Source organism: Aotus nancymaae, unplaced genomic scaffold, assembly GCF_030222135.1.
Source record: "Aotus nancymaae isolate 86718 unplaced genomic scaffold, 86718_ANA_hifiasm-v0.15.2.pri h1tg000064l_1, whole genome shotgun sequence".
NCBI classification, from domain to species: Eukaryota; Metazoa; Chordata; class Mammalia; order Primates; family Aotidae; genus Aotus; species Aotus nancymaae.
In genome coordinates this window covers 4446775-4455249 of record NW_026988479.1, presented here as the reverse complement: position 1 = coordinate 4455249, position 8475 = coordinate 4446775, and the positions used below count along the sequence as shown (strand labels likewise).

Sequence of the window (8475 nt, the reverse complement as noted above, 5' to 3'; positions counted from 1 at the left end):
TGGCTATATGGGCTCTTTTTTTATTCCATGTGAATTTTAAAAATAGTTATTTCTAATTCGCTGAAGAATGTCAATGGTAGTTTAATGGGAATAGCATTGAATCTATGAATTACTTTGGGCAGTATGGCTATTTTAACAATATTGATTCTTCCTATCTATAAGCATGTAATATTTTTCCATCTGCTTGTATCCTTTCCGGCGTACTTGAGCAGTGGTTTGTAGTTCTTTTTGAAGAGGTTCTTCACATCCCTTGTTACCTGTATTCCTAGGTATTTTACTCTATTTGTAGCAATTGTGAATGGGAGTTCATTCATGATTTGGCTCTCTCCTTGCCTCCTATTGTTGGTGTATAGGAATGCTTGAGACTTCTGCACACTGATCTTGTATTCTGAGACTTTGCTAAAGTTGCTTATCAGCTTAAGAAGCAGTTGGGTGAAGAAGATGGGATTTTCTAGATATAATATCATGTCATCTGCAAACAAAGACAATTTGACTCCCTGTCTTCCTATTTGAATACCCTTTATTAACTTTTCTTGCCCAATTGTCCTGGCCAGAACTTCCAATGCTTTGCTAAATAGGAGTGGTGAGAGAGGGCATCATTGTCTTGTGCCGGTCTTCAAGAGAAATGCTTGCAGTTTTTGCCTATTCAGTATGATGTTGATTGTGAGTTTGTCATAAATGGCTCTCATTATTTTGAGTCATGTTCCTTCAATACCTAGTTTATGGAGTTTGTATATGAAAGGATATTGATTTTTATCAAGGGCATTTTCTGCATCTATGAAAAAAATATGGAATGCTTCACAAATTTGTATATCATCCTTGTGCAGGGGCCATGCTAATCTTCTCTGTATCATTCCAATTTTAGAATATATGCTTCCCAAGTGAGCATCTACCCTGACTTTTTTTGAGAGTTTTTATCATGAGGGAATGTTGAATTTTCTCACATGCTTTCTAAGCATCAATTGAAATAACCATAGAGGTTTTGTTCTTCATTCTGTTAATATGATGTATCACATTGATTGAGTTGTGTATGTTGAAACATCTTTGCATCCCTGGAATAAATACCACTTGGTAATGACAAATGATCTTTTAAATGTAGTATTGCTTTCAATTTGCTAGTATTCTGTTGAAGGCTTTTACATCGATGTTCACCAGTTATATTAGCCTTTAGTTTTCTTTTATTGATGTGCCTTTGTATGGTTTTTATATCAATGTAAGATTGGCCTCAATGAGTTTGGAAGTATTTCCCCCTTCTCTATTTTTCAGAGTAGTTTGAATTGGATTGGTATTAGTTCTTCAAAAGTTTGGTAAACATTGAGCAGGTAAGCCAGTAGTTCCTGTGCTTTTCTATGCTGGAATTAGTTTTATTATGACTCTGATCTCATCACTTGTTCTTAGTCTGTTCAGGTTTTGGATTACTTCCTCATTCAATCTTGGTAAGTTGTATGTACCTAGGAATATATCCATTTCTTCTAGGTTTTTCCAATTAATTGGCATATTGTTGCTTATACTTGTCTCACAATTCTTTGACTTTCTGTGATATCAGTTGTAATGTCTCCCTTTTCATCTCTAATTCTACTTTTTGGGGACTTCTCTAGTATTTTCTTAGTTGGGTTAAAGATTTGTTAATTCATTTTTTCAAAAAATCAACTTTGTGGTTTATATTTCTTTTCTATTTCATTGATCTCTGCTCTGATCTTTATCACTTTCCTTCACTAATTCTGGACTTTGTTTGCACTTGCTTTCTTGGTTATCTAAAGTTTTTCTACTATTTTGATGTAGACGCTTATTGCTGTAAACGTTCCTCTTAGCATTGCTTTCACTGTATTCGATAGGTTTGGGGGATGTTGTGTTTTCATTATCATTTGTCTAAAAAAATCTCCATCTCCTTCTTAACTTCTTCTTCAACCCATTGGTCATTCTGGAGCACATTGTTTAATTTCCATTGTTTACATAGTTTCCAAAGTTCATCTTGTTATTAATTTATATTGTTATTTCATTGTGGTCAGAGAAGACACAAAGTTTTTTTTATTTTTTAGTTTCAGACTTGTTTTTTGGGATAAAACATAAGCTATCATCGAGAATGATTCATGCACTGAGGAGAAGAATGTATTCTGCAGCCACTAGATGAATTGCGCTGTAAAAATCTATTAGGTCCATTTGGTCTATAGAATAAATTAAGTTGGATGTTTCTTTGATTTTATGTCCAGATGATCTGTCCAATGCTAAAAGTGGGACACTGAGCTCTTTAGCTACTATTATGGTGGGTTCTATATCTTTCTTTAGCTTTCTTTATCTATATCTAATGATATTTGCTTTATATATCTGGGTGTTCCAGTGTTGGGTGCACACATATTTATAATTGTTATATCCATATATATTGTTGTATAGTCACACTCTTTGTCTTACAGTTTTTGTCTTAAATCTGTATTTCTTGATATAAGTATAACTACTCCTGTTCTTTTTTTGTTTCCATTGGCATGTAATATCTTTTTCCATCTCATTATTTTCAGTCTATGTGTGAAGTGTGTTTCTCATAAGCAACAACTTATTAGGCCTTTTTTTAAATTTAGCAACTCTGTGTCTTTTGATTAGAGAGTTTAATCTATTTATAGCAAATGTTATTGATAAGTAAGGACTTCCTTCTGCTTTTTTGTCATTTGTTTTCTAGTTGTTTTGTGTTTTTCTCTTGCTTCCTTCTTGTTTTTATGAAGGTGATTTTCTTTGGTGATGTGTTTTAATTTCTTGCTTTATGTGCATCTATATAGGTTTGTTGAATTGAGCTTACCATAAGGCTTGCATATGGCCTATTATTTTAAACTGATGACAACCAAACACTGACTGCATAAACAAATAAAAAACTAGTAAAAACTCTACCCTCTAACTCCATACCCCTGCTTTTTAACTTTTGTTATTTGTATTTACATGTTATACTAAGTCTTGAAAAGTTCTTGTATTTATTATTTTCGATTGGTTCATCTTTTGTCATCCCACTCAAGAAACGAGTAGCTTATACACCATAATTACAGTGCTATTATATTCTGTTTTTCTGTGAACTTACTATTACCAGTGAGTTTTGTACCTTCAGATAATTTCTTCCTGTTCATTAATGTTCTTTTCTTTCAGATCTGGTGTCAATAAAATCCTTCAGCTTTTCTTTGTCTAGGAAAGTCTCTATTTTTCCTTCATGTTTGAAGGATATTTTCACCATATATACTATTAAGGGGTAAAAGTTTTTTGTTGTTGTTTCTGTTTTTTCTTTCCCCTTCAGCACTTTAAATATGTCATGCCACTTTCTCTTGGTCCGTAAGGCTTCCACGGAGAGGTCTGCTACCAGACATATTGGAGCCCTATTGTATGTTATTTGGTGCCTTTCTCATGCTGCTTTTAGGATTCTTTTTTTATCCTTGACTTTTGGGCGTTTGATTACTTAATGTCTTGAGTAGTCTTATTTGGATTAAATCTACTTGGCTATTACGGGTGCTCACTCAAAGTCCAAGGGCTCTTCAGACAGCTTTTGGTAAATGCTGCCAGGCCTGTGTCTCTCCCTTGAGTGTAATGACTACCTCTGTCACTGTCACAGAGTAGTCCAGAAATGCCACCCAGGAGTTAAAGCCTGGAGTCAGAGACTCCAAGGCACTGTTTGTTTCTCTACCCTGCTGTGACTGAACTGGTACCCAGGCTGCAAGACAAAGTCACCTTTGCACTTCACTCTCTTTTCCTGAAGTAGGAATCTCTCCCTGTGCTCACCACAGATGGGAACAGGCCAGGTCACACCTAAAACCAGTACGGCACTGGGTCTCAGCCATTGCCTATGGCAGGGACTGCCTGGCTGCCACTGCTGTTTATTTAAGACCAAGGGCTCTTTATCCAGCAGGTAATGAATCCTTCCAGAACTAGGTTCTTCCCTTGAAGGCAGCAAGCTCTCTTCTGGCCCAGGGTGTGTCAAGAAATGTCATTTGGGAGACAGGGCTTGGAATGAGGCCTCAGAACTCTGCCTGGTGTCCTATTCTGTGGCTGAGCTGGTAACCAAGTTACAAGACAAAGTCCCCACTTTACTTTCTTCTCTAGAAGAAAAAAATGAGTCTCTTCTGATGCTATGAGATGCAGTCCCTGGGGTTGGGACAGGGATGACAAAAGCACTCCCTTAGTGCCCTGCCTGGTGTTTCACTATGTCATGTGCACTCCAAGTCCACTGGCTCTGAGCCCAGCACAGCTCCAGGACTGCCCAGAAATTGCTGTCTTTCTGGCTTAGACTGCCTTTCAAGTTTATTTAGGACCAGAGTCCTTTGCTTTAAAAAAAAATTAATTTTTAATTTAAAAAATTTATTTATTTGGTATAAATGGGGTCTCACTATGTTCCCAGGGTTGGTCTCAAACTCCTGGGATCAGAAATCCTCCAGTCTTGGCATCTCAAAGTCCAGAGTGCTTTAACCCACGGTGGTAGAGCTAGCTAGAACTCAAGTTTTGACTACTGGTATAGGCAATTATTCTCTAGCTAGGACTGGTCTAAATGCTTCCTCTACAAGCACAGGCTGAATTCTGGCCCACGTTGTTTTCCACTGTGATGGGTAGCACTGAGTTCCAATGCAAAGTTCCACAACTGCTGCACTCTCCCTCCCAAGGCACACAGATTCCCTCTTCAAACCATGCAGCCACTGCCAGGGGTTGATGTTCGGTGTCATTAATTCAAGACTGTCTTTTCTACCCTCTTATTTGCCTCTTTCCTTGATATGATATTAAAATCAGGTATTGTCATCTTTCACCTGATTTTTGGTTTTTTGAAGGAGCTTTCTTGTGTGAATAGTTGTTCAATTGGTATTCCTGTGAGAAAGACAATTACTGGAGGATTCTATCTGGCCATCTTGTTCTACCTCCTTCATTAGCATTAATCTTAAGCAGACTGTTTAAAAATAAGACACATGTAGTAATTCTTAAAAAAAACCATTGAGAAAATAACTAAATGAAAAGAATTAGTGTGATACTCTAAAAATGATATACTTAAAGCAAAAGAAGGGAATAAAGGAGAAACTACAAATAACAAAATGACTGATATAAATCCAACCATATCAATAATTACATTATATATAAATGGTTCATACACTCCAATCCAAAGGTAGAGACTGGCAAAACAGTCATTTAAAAAACCCCAGTCAACCAAAAACAAACAAAAAACACCTCTAAGATATAATCATTTCTATTCACAAGGTATAAACTTTAGTTTAAATGACACTGTATTAGTCTTTTCTCATACTGTTATGGAGAAATACCTGAGACTGGGCAATTTATGAAGAAAAGAGGTTTCATCGACTCACATTTCTGCATTGCTGGAGAGCCCTCAGGAAACTTAATGTCATGGCAGAAAGCAAAAGAGAAGCAGGCACCTTCTTTATAGGGTGTCAGGACGGACTGAATGCAAGCAGGGGAAATCATCAGATCTCACAGGAACTCACTATCACTATCACTAGAGCAGTATGGGGAAAACTGCCTCCCATGATTAAATTACCTCCACCTATTCCCACCCTTGATACATGGGGATTACAATGCAAGATAAGATTTGGGTATGGACACAAAGCCTGACCATATCAGACACAAGGAGGCTAAAAGTAAAACAATTTAAAAAATATACACCATGCAGGCAGTATCCATAAGTGCTGGACTAGATACACCAATAACAGAAAAAAGAAATACACTTTTAGACCAAAAAATTACTACTGGGAGAAACAAGAGAATAAGATAATAATAAAATGATCCATTTGACAGAAAAACATAAACTACATAAATGTATATAGAGGTAAAAACCCAGTCTCAAAATACACGAAGTAAAGAAAATGACAGAATTGAAGGAAAATATAAAGTATTCAACAATAATGATTGGCTATTTCAATATTGCACTCTTAATAAGAGAAAGAGAAACTAGGCAGAAAATCAGTGGGGATATAGAAGACTTGAAAATCTATATCATCCCTCCTGACCTAAGTGACATCTTTAGAACACTCCATCCATCATGCAGCAAAACACACATTCTTTTCAGTTGCATATGGAACATTATCCAAAATAAACCATATAGCAGGCCATAAAACATGCCTCAATAACTTTAAAAGGATTAACACTGTCACACAAAGCACATAATTACAAATCAATAAAGGATATTTTGAGAATCTACAAATACTAAAAAATAGTATGTCTAAATAACACATTATATGTTTTTAATTGATATCGAAAACCCAGAGAATGCAACTATATGAAGATAAAACACAGATTATTAACTGCTTGGAGTGAGAACCAGGACCTACTACAAATAAACATCTGGGATTTTTTTTTGGTAATGGAAACGTAGTCACTTAAATGGTGGTGATGGTTTCACACCTAAGTAAACTTGCTAAAAATCATGGAATTATACTTAAAATGTGATAATTTTATAGTAGGTAAGCCCTATGGTGTATAAACAATATAGTACATTACACTTATAAATAATTCAGACATCAGAGAGGAAATCAAAAGGAAGATTAGCCAGATCCTTGAGGAACTGCCACACTGTCTTCCACAACGGTTGAACTTACATTTCCACCAACAGTGTAAAAGTGTTCCTATTTCTCCACATCCTCTCCAGCATCTGTTGTCTCCAGATTTTTTAATGATTGCAATTCTAACTGGCATGAGATGGTATCTCAATGTAGTTTTGATTTGCATTTCTCTAATGACCAGTGATGATGAGCTTTTTTTCATGTGTTTGTTGGCTGCATAAATGTCTTCTTTTGAAAAGTGTGTGTTCATATACTTCACTCACTCTTTGATGGTTTTTTTTTTTTATTATTGTAAATTTGTTTAAGTTCTTTGTAGATTCTGGATATTAGCCCTCTGTCAGAGGGGTAGATTGCAAAATTTTTTCCAGTTCTGTTGGTTGCCAGTTCATTCTAATGATAGTTTCTCTTGCTATGCAGAAGCTCTGAAGTTTAATTAGATCCCATTTGTCTATTTTGGCTTTTGTTGCCATTGCTTTTGGTGTTTTAGTTCTGAAGTCCTTGCCTATGCCTATGTCCTGAATGTTATTGCCTAGTTTTCCTTCTAGAGTTTTTATGGTGTTAGGTCTTATGTTTAAATCTTTAATCCACCTGGAGTTAATTTTTGTATAAGGTGTAAAGAAGGGATCCAGTTTCAGCTGTCTACAGATGGCTAGCCAGTTTTTCCAACACCATTTATTAAACAGGGAATCCTTTTCTTATTGCTCATTTTTGTCAGGTTTGTCAAAGATCAAATAGTTGTAGATGTGCATCATTATCTCCAAGGCCTCTGCTCTGTTCCATTGGTCTATATCTCTGTTTTGGTACCAGTACCATGCTGTTTTGATTACTGTAGCCTTGTAGTATAGCTTGAATTCAGGTAGTTTGATGCCTCCAGCTTTGTTTGGTTTTGTTTTGTTGTGTTCGTTTTGTTTTGCTTAGGATTATCTTATCTATGTGGGCTCGTTTTTGGTTCCACATGAAGCTTAAGGTGGTTTTATCCAGTTCTGTGAAGAAGGTCAATGGTAGCTTGATGGGGATAGCATTGAATGTATAAATTACTCTGGGCAGTATCTCCATTTTCATGATTTTGATTCTTCCTAACCATGTGCATGGAATGTCTTTCCATCTGTTTGTGTCCTCTCTTATTTTCTTGAGCAGTGGTTTGTAGTTGCATCTTATTTAGTGGGGAGAAGTCAGGCCTGTTCAGCTCATGTGTGGTGGCCTAATATTTAATCTGAGGTGGGAGCCTGGTGGCAGAACCCCCTCTTTTTTTGACCCCTTCTTTTTTGCTGAGATCTTTATTTTAATAAATTCTGCTCTCCTCACCTTTCCATGTGTCCATGTGCCTAATGTTTCCTGGTTGTGAGACAAAAGCCCAGATTTCAGCTGAGCAATGGAGTAAAAAATCTTGCATCAGTAATATTTGCAAACTAAAAACAGATAAGCCATATGACTATCTCAATTGCTGCACAAAAAGCATCTGACAAAACATCTATTCCAAATAAAATATCTCAGCACATTAGAAATAGAAGAGACCCTTACAACATGATAAAGCACATTTACAACTCATATCGTGATTAATGGTGAAACACTGAATGCATTATCATCAAATAAAAGAGTTCCCAATTGCCAAAGCTGGAAAAATTTGAGCAATTAAATACATAACATAGTATAGAATGATAACCCAAAATATAAAATAAATATTCATAAATACATTCTGACACAAAGAAATGATTAAATAGGAGAGAAGAGACAAATCTCCTGTACACAAGAACTCAATTAACTTATACTCCTGTGAACCCAAAAGTATATGAGACAGAGCTCAATCAGTTTAGAAAGTTTATTTTGGCAAGGTTAAGAACATGCTCATGACACAGGCTCAAGAGGTCCTAACATTATGTGCCCAAAGTGGTCGGGGCACAACTTAGTTTTATACATTTTAAGGAGACATGACACACTGATCAATGTA

The 8475-nt window shown here is 36.0% G+C and overlaps 1 non-coding gene across 1 annotated transcript; it reads right to left on the bottom strand.

The window, feature by feature from the left end:
* Window positions 1-782: 782 nt before the first annotated feature.
* On the bottom strand, window positions 783-889 carry LOC135270702 (U6 spliceosomal RNA). Its single transcript, XR_010338831.1, has one exon. It is a non-coding gene; the product is annotated as a U6 spliceosomal RNA (small nuclear RNA).
* Between the last annotated feature and the right edge of the window lie 7586 nt (window positions 890-8475).